Source organism: Panthera uncia (genome assembly GCF_023721935.1).
Source record: "Panthera uncia isolate 11264 chromosome A3 unlocalized genomic scaffold, Puncia_PCG_1.0 HiC_scaffold_12, whole genome shotgun sequence".
NCBI lineage: Eukaryota > Metazoa > Chordata > Mammalia > Carnivora > Felidae > Panthera > Panthera uncia.
This window is the reverse complement of record NW_026057579.1, coordinates 18,049,654-18,066,841: the sequence shown is the minus strand read 5'-3', so window position 1 is coordinate 18,066,841 and position 17,188 is coordinate 18,049,654. Positions and strand designations below refer to the sequence as shown.

General features: G+C 36.8%; 1 protein-coding gene across 3 annotated transcripts in view; it reads left to right on the top strand.

Moving 5' to 3' along the window:
- LOC125937310 (BRISC and BRCA1-A complex member 2) overlaps window positions 1–17,188 on the top strand; it is a 119,109-nt gene that overhangs the window by 67,784 nt on the left and 34,137 nt on the right. Inside the window, exon 4 of one of the 3 annotated variants that reach the window (XR_007462347.1) lies at window positions 2,247–2,307. The exons of the other annotated variants lie outside the window; for them this stretch is intronic. The gene's annotated coding sequence lies outside the window, so the exon portion shown is untranslated. The remainder of the gene's footprint in view (window positions 1–2,246; window positions 2,308–17,188) is intronic. 3 annotated transcript variants of the gene reach the window in all.

The window sequence follows — 17,188 nt, the reverse complement described above, 5'->3', positions numbered from 1 at the left end:
CACTCAAGAAATTTAACAGTGATAGAATAAGATGATTTAATAAGTGGCCCATACTTATATTTCCACCATTGTCTGTTAATGTCCTTTTAGCACTTTTCCCCTGGTCTCTGATCCGGTGAAAGATCATGCACTGTATTTCCTGTTCATATCTATTGAATTTTCTTTAATCTAGAACAGTTCTCTTAGCCTGTTTTTGGGTGTTGTTTTTGTTTTTGTTTTGTCACTCATGGTATCAATGGTTTTGAATGAAGAGTGCAGGCTGTTTTGTAGAATGTCCCACCACTTGTTCTGTCTGATTACCTCTTCTCGATTGTATTTAGGCCAAACATGTCTGTCAGACTTTCTAAATAAGTGATGTTCTGTCCTCTGTGTAGTCATCAGAGGGTCCGTGATGTCCATTTGGTCCATTGTTGGTGCTGCTAAGTTTGACTCTGTGGTTAAATTAAGGTGGTATTTGCCAGATTTCTCCATTGTAAGGATACCTTTTTGTACTGTGGTGATTGTATTATTGTAGTAATACTATTGTAGTAATAATATTTATGTTATTAATAATCTGTCGGGTGATACTTTGAGACTGTATCCTGCTCCCCAATAACCAAATATTTTTAGTATCCTTTGGCAATTCCTATCCCAAATCAATAATTCATTAGTGCTTGTAGTTATTTTTATAAATGTCTTACCTCGGGGTGCCCGGGTGGCTCAGCCAGTTAAGTGTCTCCCTCTTGATTTTGGCTCAGGTAATGATCTCAAGGTTGTGGGATCTGGCCCTGCCTTGGGTTCTGTGCTGACAGTGCAGAGGCTGTGTGGGATTCTATTCTCTCTTTCTCTCTCACTCTCTCTCTGCCCTTCACCTGCTTGCATGCTCCCTCCTTCTCTCTCAAAATAAAGAAGTAAACTTAAAAAAAAAGATGTAAGCTTATAAAAATGTTTTAATAAAAAAATCTAACTGTCTTACCTCTGACATCGTATCTCTTAGATTGCAAGCTTTATTGGTGGCAGAATCTCTTCATTCTTTTTCTGTTACTGACACGATGTGGAGTGTTGTATATGCTTCATATTTTCTGAGGTATTGGAAGAATTAATAAGTGAAGATTATCTCTGTATAAAAGGAAAGAAGTCTTCTTTTACCTTGTCACCTGAACCCAAATCTTTATAGTCACATACTCCTTTCTGAAGCTTCCTCAAGTGCACAGTAACTGTTACCATTTTGTTTGCATTGCTTCACATTTCCTTTTAACGCTTTCTGCAGCATCCTCTAAAGGACAGTCTCCTTTTCTTCTCTGTAAATGCAAAGCTGCTTACTCTGTTCACTTAAACCAGCCTTTTTATCCATCTCACTGTCAGTTACTTCCCAGACCGTGAAATGTAAATACATACATGGCTATCCCTGCATTAATGATGTGTATATGAAAATCAAGCTTATCTGCTAAGTTTTCCTTTCCTACTGTTTTCCCAGTTTCTCACAACTTCTTGACGCTCATCATTACTGATTTTTTTTCAAATTATATTTAGTTCCTAACTACTTTTTAAAACTACAAAAAAAAAAAAAATCACAGGAAGGTTGGGAAAGCTTGCTTTCTTTTTATGGTATCAGATACATTACAGTCATTAAAAAGGAATTGGTAATAAGTTGTATTAATGAAACAGTTTGTGAATATGCGTTAGAAAATTATTAAGACTAAAATTTTCTGCAGTAGAATATTTATTACTCAATAACGTAATGCTAATTCATAGCATTTGGCTTAAAATATTGTTATTTTATGCACTGAAATCAGTATACAAAAATTCAAGGTTAAAGGTTCATTTAAAACATATTATAACATCTGAAGATGGGACTTTTATGCCCCTTTCCTAATAAGTCCAGATTTCTAAGTATCAGCAACATAGCAAATTCCCTGGTGTACACTTAAGTCATGTAGCTTAATTTCCTGAGAACTGTCCACTGAAATAACCGGGGATGTTTAACTTGCAGAAGACTAAAGGAAAGGTCATTTGCAGATGAATCTGAGGACTGCTGTGTAGAATAATGCTTAGGGTTAGGACCACCCTTAATAGGTAAAAGTGATTTGTAGGCATATGTATTTTTCATCATACGAAAGAGCTTTTTCCATCAACTGTTAATTGCCCAGCCACAGAAAGTGCTGCCCAATGAAGTAGTAAGTGCATTTTTACCAGGAAGCAGCCATGGAAGGCTGCATGACATTTCCTTCATTCTCTCTGTGCTCTTCTTTCATTTGTCCCTCTAGATCTGTGCTGCCTAACATGGTCAGTACTAGCCTCCTGTGGCTATGTAGTAGCTGAAATACGGTGAGTCTGAATTGAGCTGTGCTGTGTGACACATCAGATTCTGAACTCTTCATTCTGAAAATAATTTAAAATACCTCACTAATTACTTAGATACTGATTACGTGTTGAAATGATGCTATTTTAATCTATTGGCTAAATTAATGTATTAATTATTTTTACATATGATATTTATTAAATATTTACTTATTAAGAATAACGATCAGTTCTAGATAAGAAGATGTAAAGACTCTCCACCCTATCTATCTCTCAGCAGTTACAGTGGAAAACCCTAGAATACTTAAAGAATACATAGAGCAAATATGTGAGGACTCTTGAAAGCAATAGCAGGCATACTAAGAACAAAAATTTGAACTCGAAGCATGACTCATATAGAGGTTAGTTTTCTGTATTGCCCCTCCCCTTTTTTTTCTTTCATTTCTCCTGGTTTAGACCATAGGGCACCCTAGATCCTGGAACTGTGTAGTAAGCATGGACAGAAAAAGCTGTAGTGAAACCCTTTGTCCTAGGTCAGAAGACCAAAAAGAGGGGGGAGGAGGCTTTAGGATGGAGCTTTTTTAATTTACTCTTGGCCCAAACTCAGCCAAGTTCCAGTGATGCAAATAGACTTCTGCAGCAGTGTCTCAAACTTTTCTTTTGCTATTTTACTGCTAGGTGGGCATGGTTATGGGAAGTGTAGCATGGGGAGGCTAAAACTTCCACTTTCTAGCCCGAGTTCCAGGAAAAGACACCCCTGGGAGCCAGAAAATATAGGCAGAAATCCTGGAGAGGAGGGAGCTGGAGAAAAGGATCCTTTAATTTGTGTATGAAGTCTCAGGCTTATCCTCAAGCTGCACACGTATAGAACCAGACAGAATCAATGTAGCAAAGGCTTTGAGAATTGATCTGTGGTGTAGCCCAGTGCCAAGATCTCAGACTGGTCTCTGGGTAACATATACTTGGGAAAAATCGGAACAGCATTAAGCGGCTTTGAAAACTATCCTGACATTTGAATCAAGTTTGCAGAAGATGGCTCAGCATTTTCAGTTTGAACCTAATTGTATGGCAATTCATTCAGCAACTTATTTATTTATTTATTTATTTATTTATTTATTTATTTTATTTGAGAGAGAGATCAGGGGAGAGGGCAGAGAGAGAGAGAGAGAGAGAGAGAGAGAGAGAGAATCTTAAGCTCCACGCTCGGTGTGGAGTCTGATGTAGGGCTTGATCCCATGAACCTGGGATCATGACCCGAGCCGCAATCAAGAGTCAGCTGCTCAAACTACTGAGCCACCCAGGTGCCCTCATTCTTAATGAAATGGATAAATTCCTTACAAGACACAAACCGTCACAAGTCTTTCAAGAAGAAACAGATAATCTGAATAGATTTATATCTGTTAGAACAGTTGAGTTCATAGTTAAAAACAGGCTTTCAAAAATAAAAATGCTGGCCCAGATGATCTCAGATGACTTTTATTAAAGAAAATGGCACCATTTCTATGCAGTCTCTTCCAGAAATTGAAGTGGACACAAAATTTCCGAATGCATTTTACAAGGTCAGCATCCTCCTGATGTCAAAACCAGTGAAAGAAAGTACCAGAAAAACAAAATAAGCTATAGATAAATATCCATCATTTGAAGAGAGGAGCAAAACTCTTCAAAAAATATTAAGAAATTGAATCTAAGAGAAAAAAATTCATATGAAATGCATTATGACCAAGCAGGTTTTATTCTGGGAATAAACCACAGCTAACATCATACATGGTAAAAGACTAAATGCTTTCCTCCTAAGATTGAGAACAAGGCTAGGGTGTTCACGTTTATGACTATATCCCATTATACTGAAAGTCATAGATAGTGTACTGTGGCAAGAAAAAGAAATACAAGATATACATGTTGGAAAGGAAGAGATAAAACTGCCTTTATTCACTTACCACATGTTTGTCGACATAGAAAATCCCAAGGAATTTCCAAGAAACTTCCTGACCCATTGAGTCCAAAGGTATAGGATATAAGGTCAGCATAGGAAAATCAATCCTATTTCTTTATACTAGCAAGAACGATCAGAAACAACATTTAAAAGTAGTGTGCTTATAATAGCTACGCTACCAAAAAAAAAAAAGGGAAAAGAAAAAAATACTCCGTTGTGAATCTATTAAGATATGTTCAGGATCTCTATGTAGGTGAAAGGAATCAGAGACCTCAGTAAATGGAAAGATACCATATTCATGGATTGGAAAACTCAGTATACTTGTTATTTTTTCTAAATTAATCTACAGTTTTAGTGCAATCCCCATCAGGATCCCAATAGGATTTTGTAGATATTAAAAACATTACTTTAAAATTTATTTTAAAAGACGAATCAGAATAGCCAAAAATTTTTGGAAAGAAACAAGTTGGAGGAATCAGACAATTCAGTTTTAAGACTGATTATCAGGGGCAGTGTGGTATTGGCAAAAGAATAGATACCACTCAATAAAACAAAATAGTCCAATAATTAAGCCACGTAAATATGGTCAATTGATTTTTCACAGTTAGGCAAGAGAACTTCGGTGGAAAAAGGATAGTCTTCTCGACAAATAGTGCTAGGACAATTGGGCATTCATATGCTCTCCCCGCCCCCAAAGAAGGATCTTGACCTATATCTTAAGCAATGTACAAAATATAACTCAAATTACATTCTGAAATGTCAAATTCCAAACTATAAAACTCCGAGAAGAAAACATAGCAGGAAGTCTTGGTGACTTGAAGTAGGCAATGAATTCTTAGATACAACACCAAAAACAGTCCTTAAAAAAAGTTGATGGGGCACCTGGGGTGGCTCAGTCAGTTAAGCCTCTAGCTTCGGCTCAGGTCATGACCTCACAGTCTGTGGGTTCAAGCCCCACGCCAGGCTGTGCTGACAGCTCAGAGCCTGGAGCCTGCTTCGGATTCTGTCTCTTTCTCAAAAGTAAAGAAACGTTAAACAAAAAAAATATTTTTTTTTAAGTTGATAAATTGGATTTTTACCAAAATTAAAAACTTTAGTTCTGCAAATGCTTTTGAGACAATGAACAGATAAGACACAGTGGGAGAAAATATTTGCAAATCCCTTATCTGACAGAAGACAAATTTCACCAAAGAAGATATACAGAAAGCAAGTAAGCACATGAAAAGATTTTCACTTCATTGGTCGTTAGGGAAATGCAAGTTAAAACCATTGAGAAGCCATGACACGCCTATTAGAAGGACTAAAAACAACACGGACAGTGACAACAGCTACAAACTGACCCCATCAAGTGTTGGTGAGAATGTGTGGCAGTTGAAACTCTCTCTCATGCCTTGTTTGTACTACTGTTAAATAGCCCTTCCGGAAAAGCAGTTTGGTAGTATGTTTTTGGGGGAAAGATACACTTTTTCACGTGGCCTACTGATCTCACTCTTAAGTATTTGTCTAGAAATTATGATAATAATTTCTGTAGAAATGAAAATTTTCTGTTCACACAAAACCCTGTACATCGATATTCGTAGTAGCATTGTTCATGATCATCAAAAACTGGAACTATGTCCTCCACTGGGTAAATGGATAAACAAACTGTGTATCCTTAGAATGGAACACTAGTCAGCTATAAAAAGGAATGGACTGTTGATACGTGCACTTAAGTGTATCAGTACATTTGGCCTGATCTCCAATAGCTATGCTAAGTGAAAAACCTTCTAAAAGGTTACAGACTGTGTGATTCCTTTGTATAACATTCTGGACAATGTGAAACTGAAGTGACAGAGAACAGATCAGAGGTTGCCAGGGCTGAGGGATGGTGGGAAAGTTTAACTACAAAAGGATAGCACGAGGACATTTTGGAGGATGATAGAATTGTTTTGTATCCTAGTTTTGGTGGTTTACACAGATCTGTGTATGTGAATCTATGCATGTGATAAAAAAAAACAAAAACTGATGTAATTAAACACAAAAAAGGAGAACTGTGCTGTATATAAAAAATTTTTAAATAGTTTAAAATTTAATTTCACCCTTTTCATGTGGTTACTAATAAGTTAAAATTAGGTACATTGCTTGTATTATATTTCTGTTGTCCAGCACAGCTTTAGAAATGCAAAGAAGGATAAGATGTGGTCTCAATCTAGAGAGAGGGATCTCTAGATAGAAGGAAGTCTCATGAGGAAAGGTGGCCAATTTAAATTACCTGCTCAGGGGTGCCTGGGTGGCTCACTTGGTTAGGCATCTGACTTCGGCTCAGGTCATGACTTCACGGTTCAAGCCCCATGTCGAGTTCTGTGCTGACAGCTCAGAGCCTGGAGCCTGCAGCCTGCTTCAGATTCTGTGTCTCCCTCTCCCCTCTCCCCTGCTCGCACTCTGTCTCTCTCTCTCTCTCTCTCTCTCTCTCTCTCAAAAATAAACATTAACATTAAGAAAAAAATAAATAAATTACCTGTTTAATCTGTCTCCACTTCCATTGTTTCTTCTACAGGTAGTTTTTGAGGACACGTTTCATGCAAATTATGCCAACTTTCGGATATGATAATTCTTTACAGTCTCTTTTCCTTGAGGAAAAGAAATTCTACCTCTCAAAACAAAATGTGTGCTCTACAATGGAATCATTGACACTGTCTCTGAATTTGTAGGACAAACGGTGTATCTTTGAGGCACTTGATCAATTTTTTCATGATATCCTTGTGCTGAATGTTTAAGCTCATAGTGTTATTGGGTAAATATTATTTAAATGATCGTACCCAAGAGGTACTGATTAATGGAACTGTGGCTGCCAGAGAGGGAGTTTTCCAGAAGCATGCTTATATCTGTTTATAATGCAGAACTGGGAGTGCCAACCCAAAATTGGAATAGAATCTAAGAATATTATAACGGGCTGTAAATAGAGAGATAAATCTAACAAGATTGAAATATAATAGGGATAAATTTAAAATCCTGAAATGGATTCCGAAATTCAGCTGTCCAAATTAAGAATGAGAGATACGTGGCTTAGTGTATATATGAAAGTCTTGGGGCTTTTAGTTGTTAAGAAGCATAATACAAGTCAACACTGATGTGGCTGCCAAAAAAAGTTTCAATTTGCAGTGGTACTTACTAATAAAAGCTTATCTAAAATGAAGGCATGGATTTTTTTTTTTTACTTGATTCTGTGTTCTTTAGAACACACTTGTTATGTGTAGTTCTGGGTTATTATTTTCTAAGAGGGCTATGGACAAACTGGTACACATGCAGAGAAGAGAGAGGAGAGGACGATAAAGGAAATTGAAGCCAAGTTATATGAGGAGTAGTGAAAGCAGCTGGGGTATTTAGCCTGGTCAAGAGGTGACTCATGGTGGGGTTGACAGAGAGGTCATAAGAACTGCCTGCAGATAATTGAAGGGCTATGATATTAAAGTGAAACTAGAATTGTTCCATAAATTTTTAAGATCCAATGGATGAAATTTTTGGAGAGAAAGAGAATTAAATTTAAGTGTAAGGAAACATTATCAAGAGTTGGAGCTAACCGTTGGAAATGAGTCACCTCTCCAAAGTCTTTTGTAAAACTATTGCTTGAACCTACCTTTTTATTGAAAATCTCCATCACCTTGGCATTCCCACAAGACGTGTTTGACTCTTACTTCCTATACTTGGTGTTTCAGTAAATTAGCATTTTATGCAGCAACTGATAACAATAATTCTTTGATCATTGGCAAAACTCCACTTATTTACCATTTGAATTGTTTCTTTGACAAGCCAGCATGATACTATTTCAGTGGTTTACGAATAAGGAAAGGAGCCTGTGGACAAGCTGTGGTCTTTCTGTAACTGGGGAGCAGGACATCTGGTCCACCCTGCGGATCTAAGTAACTGGGCCTTCCGGAGATGGTGCCGATATCTTGTAAAGATTGTCAGCTGCATAGGCATGTGAATAAAAACTGTCTTGCACCTGGAATTTATGTGATTTCATGTATATGTAATATTATGAGCCATGGTAGATAATGTATTTTCAAAGGGAGGAACTTCTGCCCCATTGGTCCCATTAGGGACCAATATGGTAGCCATATTGGTCAAATTGCCAATATGGCAATTTTTAGGGAGTCATAAAAATAAGACTTGAAACTACCATTTTGTTGTTAGGTGGTCATGACACTTCTAGCCATTCTGTGTTTTGTTTCTTTTCTTTTTCCTTCTTTTTTTTTAACCTCACCTTGTATCACCTCTGATCCTATTTTTATTTCTTTTTCCTCTTACCTACTCTTCCCCCTTTATGAAAAGTTGAACTAAGCAGTATTCAAGTAATGTGTACTCTGTGTTTGTATCATCTTCTCCAGGGTGAAATAAAGGAAATACAGTGTTATTGCTCTCCTATATGATTTGTGTTGGTTTTTTCTCCACCATCCCAGCCTTGAGGTCAGGTACTATGTTTTCGACTTCCTGTATAACTCCCCAGGTGTCCAATATGTGCATCTGTGCATGGTGGGTTTTTAATAAAAGTCTTTGACTGATTTACTGACTATTCACCCTAGCAAGAAAACAATGCTGCATTTTATTCCAAAGAGGCTATAGAGTATTGAGGCAGAGGGTTTCATGAGTTCTTTGAGGTCGAAGGTAAAGTGTTTGAGAAATTCTGAAATGTAAGAGTGTGAGATTCTGAAAGATGTTTAAATTACTTCCGTGTTTTGAAAAATATTTGTATAATGCTTTTACTGTATGCAATATAGTAATTTTTCTCTCTCTCTCTCTCAAAAGATTTTCTTTAGTTGAGGGTATGGTAATTTGGTATACATTGTTTCTTTAAAAAATTATTGTATATTCAAATACTTTTGTCTCTTTAACAATTTTTAAAAATCACCAAAAATTTAAAAAAAATCAGTATTCCCCAGTATTTTCCTTTAGAAGGAGACATTTGGGAAACTTTTTGGAAAATACAGATCTTTGTTAGTACTTACCTTAATAAAAGTATTCTTTGCTTTTAAAAAGGGCTCATTGTAGAGTTACTTTAAATGGAAAACTCCCCAACTACATTTTCAAGATGATTTTATTTATAAAAATTAAATTTACTCATAACCATTGAGTAAACACTTTCTTTTTTTTTTTTAATGTTTATTTATTTTGAGGGAGAGAGAGAGAGAGAGTGTGAGTAGGGGGAGGGCAGAGAGAGAAGGAGACACAGAATCCGAAGAAGGCTTCAGGCTCCGAGTTATCAGCACAGAGCCCGATATGGAACTTGAACCCACAAACTGCAAGATCACAACCTGAGCCGAAGTTGGATGCTTAACTGACTGAGCCACCCAGGCGCCCTGAGTAAACACTTTCTAATTTATTTGTGTTTAAGTTAAGATTAAAGTAGAACAGATTTTTACATCAGATTAAAAAACAGCGTTATTGAGATTTAATTCACGTACCATCCAGTTCACTCTTGGAAGTGGATACAATTCATTGGTTTTTAATACATTCACAAGGCTGTACAACCATCAATATTAATTCCAACATTAATTTTCATCATCACTAAAAGAATCTTTGCACTCATTATCATTAGTGTTCCCTCCCTCTTCCTCTCATCCTGGCCTCTGGTAACTGATAATCTGCTTTCTGTCTCTGTGGATTTACATATTATGGACATGGCATGTAAATGGAATTACACAGTAATCGTATACTATATGTGGCCTTTTGTGTCTGTTTTCATTTAGCATAAAGTTTTCAAGGTCATTCATATTGTAACATATATCAGTGCTTCTTTCTTTGTAGTTGAATGATACTCCATTTTATTTCTACATTGATCAGTTGATGGCCTTTGGGCTGTTCCACTTTTTGGCTGTTTTCCACTGCTGCTGCAAACATTCATGTCCAAGCTTTTGTGTGGACATACATTTTCATTTTTCTTAGGTATGTACCTAGCAGTGGAATTGGTGGGTCGTAAGTTAACTCTAAACTTAACATTTGGAGGAACTGCCAACCTGCTTTCCAAAGTGATGGCACTGTTTTATATTCCCACCAGCAGAGTGTGAGGGTTCCAGTTTTTCCACATCCTCACCAGCACTTACTTTTTGATTCATACCAATCACAGTTGGTATGAAGGGGTATCAAATTGTGGTTTTGGTTTTCATTTCCTTAATGACTAATGATGTTGAGCATGTTTTCATACGCTTATTAATATTAATCTCTTCTGTATCTTCTTTGGAGGAATGTCTATTCAACTATTTTGTCCATTTTCATTTTCAATTACTTAATTTATTAAAGTTAACTTTCTTTTTTAAAAATTTTAATTCCAGTGTAGTTAACATACAGTGTTATATTAGTTTCAGGTGTACAGTATAGTGATTCAACACCTTGATGCCTCACTCAGTGATCATCTTAAGTGGCCTCTTAATCCCCTTCACCTATTTCACCCATCCCCCACCCACCTTCCCTGTGGTAACCGTCTGATTGTTCTCTATGGTTAAGTGTCTGTTTTTTGTTTGTCTTCCTTTTCCCCCCTTTGTTCATTTGTTTTGCTTCTTAAATTCCACATGAGTGAAAGCATATGGTGTTTGTCTTTCCTGACTTATTTCATTTAGCATCATACTCTTCAGCTCCATTCATGTTGTTGCAAATGGCAAGATTCCTTTCTTTTTTTATGGCTGAGTAGTATCCCGTTGTATGTATACACTACATCTTCCTTAGCCATTTTTCTATCACTGGACACTTGGGCTGCTTCCAGAGTTTGGCTATTGTAAATAATGCTGCTTCTGCCCGTTGTTAAGTTGGGTTATTTGTCTTTTTATTGTTGAGGTATGAGAGTTCTTTGTATATTCTAGATAGAAGTCCTTTATCAGATATATGATTTGCCAAATCGTGTATTTCCCCTCTTCAGATTCAGATTTCACTTTCTAGACAATGAACTTTGAAGGACAAAGTTTAAAATTTTTTGGAGGTTCAGTTTACCTAGTTTTTCTTCTGTTGTGTGGGCTTTTGATTTCATATCTAAGTAAACATTCTTGTTATGAAGGTTTATTCTTACGTTTTCCTCAAAAAGTTTTATAGTTTTTTCTCTTACGCTTAGGTCTTTGATCCATTTTGAGTTAATTTTTGTGTATGATGTGAATTAGGGACTCATTCATTCTTTTACATGTGGCTGTCCAGTTGGCACAGCACCATTTGTTAAAAAAGGCCATCTTAGTCTGTTCAGGCTGTTCTAACAAGTTACCCTACATTGGATGACTTAAACAACAATATTTCCCACAGTTCTAGAGGCTGGGGATATATTTGTGTATATTTCAGTAGTGTTAACAATATTTAGTTGTACAACTAATCTACATAACTTTTTTCATCTTTAAAAACTGAAATTCTGTATCAGTTAAACAGCTCCCAAGTCTCTCCTTCTCCCCCCGCCCGCCCTGCCCCCCAGCTCCTGCTAACCACCATTCTTTCTGTGTCTATGAATTTGACTACTCTTGGTACCTCGTAAAAGTGGACCCATAAACTATTTGTCTTTTTGTGACTGGCTTATTTTCACTTACCATAGCATCCTCAAGTTTCATCCATATTCTAGCATGTGTCAGAATGTTCTTTTTAAGGGCCGAAGAATATCCCATTGTATGTGTATACCATATTTTGTTTGTCCATTGATGGACACTTGTGTTGTTTCCATTAGGCTATTGTGAATCATGCTGCTGTGAACATGGGTGTACAAATATTTGTTTGAAACACTGATTTCACTTCTTTTAAGTATATACCCCAAAGAGTGGAATTGCTTAGTCATAAGGCAATTCTACTTTTAAATTTTTGAGGTACTGCCATATTGTTTTCCATAGCAGCTGTACCATTTTACATTCTTATCAGTGGTATACAAGGGTTCCCATTTCTCCACACCCTCTCCAACACTTGATATGTTATCTTTCTCTCTCTTTTTCTCTTATAGTAGTCCTCTCTTTTTTTAAATAGTAATACTTTTTATGAGTGTGAGGTGGTGAAAACACTCTTTTCGCCTCATTGAATTCCCTTGGCACTCTTGGCAAAAATCAATTGATTATAATAAAATAAGTCACAGGGATGAAAAGTATAATATAGGCAATATAGTCAATAATATTGTAATACACTTATCGTGGTGAGCATTTTGTAATGTGTGTAATGTATATAGTGATTGTTGAATCACTGTGTTGTACACCTGAAACTAATATATGTCAAGAATACTTCAATTAAAAATAAAAAAAATCAGTTGACTACAAATGTCAGAGCATTTCCAGACTCTGAATTTTATTCCATTGATCAGTATGTCTGTTCTTATGTCAGCACCACACTGTCTTGATTAGCCTGTCTCCATGATAAGTTTTGAAATTGGGAAGCAGGTCTTCCAACTTGTTTTTTTCCAAGATTGCTTTCGGGCCATCCTGGAACCTTTACATTTCTGTATGACATTTAGGATTGGTTTGTCAATTTCTGCAAAAAAAGAGCCAGGAGGGATTTTGATAGGGATTGCATGAAATTTGTGGATTAATTTAGGAAGTATTGTCATCTTGACAATATTGAGGCTTCTGATCCATGAACATGAGATGTCTTTCCATTTATGTAGTCCTTCTTCCATATCTTTCCATTGTTTTATAGTTTTCAGTGTACACGTTTTGCTGGTTTTGCTAAATTTATTCCTAAGTATCTTATTCTTTTTGATGCTGTTGTAAATGGATTTAAGAAAAAATTCATCTCTGGATTTTTCATTGCTAGTGTTATAAAAATGTAATTTATTCTACACATTAATTTTGTCTCTTGCAACCTTGTTGAACTTGTTTATTTTGGTGTGTTTGTGTGTATGTGTATTCCTTAGGATTTTCTATATGCAAAATCATGTCATCTGTGTATAGAGATAATGTTTTTTCTTTAAATCTGGATGCCATTCATTTCTTTTTCTTGCCTAATTGCCCTGGCTAGAACCTCCAGTCAAATGTTGAGTAGAATTGGCAAAAGTGGATTTCCTTGGATCAGATTTTTAATGTTTAGTGGTTTGGAAATACGTATTACTGACAGTGATACTTTGGGAACTTGAAAATCCAGCTTTATGTCCTCTTGTAGTAACAAAAGTAGTAAAATCTTTTATTTTAAGTTTATTTATTTTGAGAGCGAGTGGGGAAGGGGCAGAGAGAGAGGGAGAGACAGAATCCTAAGCAGGCTCTGTGCTGCGAGCACAGAGCCCGACACGAGGCTCGAACCCATGAAGTGTGAGATCATGACCTGAGCCAAAATCGGATGCTTAACCCACTGAGCCACCCAGGTGCCCCAAAACTTCTGTTGGAATTTAGCATGCTGTTTATTTTTTGAATATGAATATGCACAATAGAGTCTAGCTTGGCTTTTTCCAAAACTTCGATGCCTCTGCTTTGTTAGCCTTATGAATTTGTTTTCTAAATGTCACTGAAGTAGGCCAACTGTGGGACTTCTAAAAACATTATCTCTAATGTATATGTCCTAAGGAATTGTGTCTACTGAGTAGAGTTGAATAAGAATGAGTAATCAGGATGTTCATATTGTCTCTATTAGTGCTACTTAGTCTTAGTTTGGGTTAATAATGCTTTACAGTTAGCACATTTGAAGTAAGTTTATAATTTGTAATAGATACAGTTGACAAGCAGAGATAATGATAGTGGGTAAGGTGATGAGGAGGTAGTGATTATACTACTTTTGATAATTTAATTCTACATCCAACTTCTGAAAAGCATATTTTCCTTTTTAACCCTTTAAAAAAATTCCAGTATAATTAATATGCAGTGTTATATTAGTTTCAGGTGTACAGTATAATAATTCAATAATTCTATACATTTCTCAGTGCTCATCAAAATAAGTGCATTCTAGGGGCGCCTCGGTGACTCAGTTGGTTAAGTGTTCGACTCTTGATTGTGGCTCACTCAGGTCATGATCTCACAGTTTGTGAGTTTGAGAATCCCTCCTCGGGAGTCTTTCTCCCTCCTTCTCTCTCTGCCCCTCCCCCGTTCATGCACACACACGTGCTTTCTCTCTGTCTCTCTCTCTCTCAAAGTAAAAAACTTAAAAAAATAAGTGTGCTCTTAATCTCCTTTATCTATTTCCCCCATCTGCCCAGCCACCTCCCCTCTGGTTTGTTCCCTAATTTGTTCTCTGTATTTAAGAATGTGGTTTTTTTTGTCTCTTTTTTTCTTTGTTTTGTTTCTTAAATTCCACACGTAAGTGAAATCATATGATATTTGTCTTTCTCTGACTAACTTATTTCACTTAGCATTATAACGTCTAGGTCTATCCATGTTGTTGCACATCGCATTCTTTTTTATGGCCGAGTCATAATTCATCATGTGTATATACCACATCTTCTTTTTTAAAAAAAAAAATTTCTTAACGTTTATTTATTATTGAGGGACAGAGAGAGACAGAGCATGAGCATGGGAGGGGCAGAGAAAGGGGGAGACACAGAATCCGAAGCAGGCTCCAGGCTCTGAGCTGTCAGCACAGAGCCCGATGTGGGGCTCGAACTCACAAACCACGAGATCATGACCTGAGCTGAAGTTGGACGCTTAACCGACTGAGCCACCCAGGTACCCCTATATACCACATCTTCTTTATCCATTTATCTATCGATGGGCACTTGTGTTGCTTCTTTATCTTCGCTTTATAAATAATGCTACGGTAAACATAGGGGTGCATATAGCTTTCTGAAGTAGTGTTTTTGTTCTCTTTGAGTAAATATGAAGGGTATATTTTCTTGCTCATATTTATTCTCTATAGAAAGAGGTGGAAGTAGCTCTTCTATACTTTATTTCTTATTGTAGATTGTTAGCACTTAGATATCCAATTCAGAAAATAGAATTTTGTTAAATATATTGAACATTTCTTGAATATATTCTGTATGTTACACTTTGCCCCATTGGAAACACCAAATAAGTATAAGCCTGTTCATTCTCTGAATGCTTGCAAGATATTTAGGAAAATCAAATGTTTGTCCTTGTACTGCTCTGTATTTGTGGTTCTGTGTGTATATCCTGTCTCCCTGACTAAATGTAAGCTCCTTGAGGAGAACCATCTTGATATTGACAAAGTGTGTATCACAGTGCCTCACATATACCATGTGTTTATTATGAATTTTTGAAATCAGTAGAACAGGAAAAAAACAATATAATACTACAGCTAAATACTCAAGTGAATGGCGTCACTAGTCAGTATTATTGAATGTGAGGCAATGATGATTGGCGTGTACTGGATTTATCAGGAAAGTCTTCATGCAAGGCAGGGTTATTAAGTGGACTTATAAAGTCCACTTATAAAGGAGAGGTAAGAACTGAGCAAGGGGAAAGGGCATTTCAAGTAGGTGTCATAGTTTGGAGGTCAGTAAGCAGATCATATCGACTGGAATGGAAGGTTGGTATTGGCTTGTAGATAGAAGGGTGAACCAATAAGGAGGAACGTCGTATTTCAGAGGCCTTTAAAGCTAGTTTGAAAGATTTGCCCTTTACTCCATTTGACATTAGCAAATCATTGAAGTTTTTGGAGCTAGAAAGTTTTGGGGCAAAGCATTACTTTAAGAATGTTTACTTGGTGATAGCATATATTATGGGCTGGAGGGAAACTTGTACCAGGAGACCACTTAGGAGGGTAGGAAAATAATTGAGTTCTTCTAGTCTGTTGATTCTTAAAGAGCAGAGTTTTTTTCTTTTATCTTTAGTGGCTAGCATAGTGGCTACAGCAGAATTCAATTTTACTTTTTTTTGTTGGATGCATGAATGCATGAACTAGGTCATCTGGGCCTGGAGAGAGCTGTTCGCAGCAGGAAATACCCATGTGAGAAACATTTTGGAGGGAGAATTGAGGTGACTTGTTTTCTAACAGTATAAAGAGTGTGCGTAAGGTCAAAGAGGACACTCAAGTCACAGCATGGAGGATTAAGGAATCTCTAGAAATAGGAAAATCAGCTAGGGGAAGTGAGGAGCAAGAAGAGGGAGAGTCAGAGCATGTTTTTAGACTTGCAGAGTTTGAGACTGAAATACATAGTGCGTAGAGGTAGAGAGGCTCAAGTGAGAACTGAAGTCTAAGTGTATCAATGTGGATATTACTATGAAGATCTTGTCTGAGCAGGAAAAATGATTGGACTGATGAAACTCTGTGCGTGGGTACAGAGGTTGTGTGCACGTGCACATGTATACACATTCATACGCTAGAACCCGGTACGTGTGTTCAATTGTCTGTACATTAATGTGCTGGTTGGTATTAGCAGAATGATGAGTACTGGTTCTTGGGGTGAGCAGAGGGGCAAAAAAAAAATGCTGAAGAAGGAGACGGGAAAGGAACAGAGGTGGAAGAACTTAGCAACACAAATTTGTTAAGGAGACTTTGTAATTTGTCTTGTGTTTCAAGATAGTGTCAGCTAATAAATAATTAGGATACATTGTAGATATAAACCTGACCTTTTTGATTCCAAGCCAAATATTCTTTCCATTATACCAAAAGTTTGCATGTTTAATTTTTTCAAGGCAAGGTCCTTATCTTTAGAGAAACAGTCTTCAGGAAAGGCTTCTTAATTAGCAGGCAGTGATTGGACGGTAACATTTTTTATAGAAAAATCTTCATGTGCTTTGGATGTGGATGCTTCCACTTTTCTGCTTGGGTATTTATATTTGTAGTGTGGTAGGAGACAAAACTTCTGATTGCATGTTGTAGATAGGAATTTAAAAGATGATATCATTTCTTCCATTTGAAGAATTAATCATTTAGGAGATGCTTTTCAAAAATTTATTTATTTATTTATTTTGAGAGAGAGAGAGAACGCTCGGTAGGGGCAGAGAGAGAGGTGAGAGAGAATCCCAAGCAGAGAGAATCTGACAGCGCAGAGCCTGATGCGAGGCTTGAACTCATGAACCGTGAGATCATGACCTGAATCGGAATCAAGAGTCAGACGCTTAGCCGACAGTCACCCAGGCGTCCCTCAGAATTTTTTCTTCTTGTTAA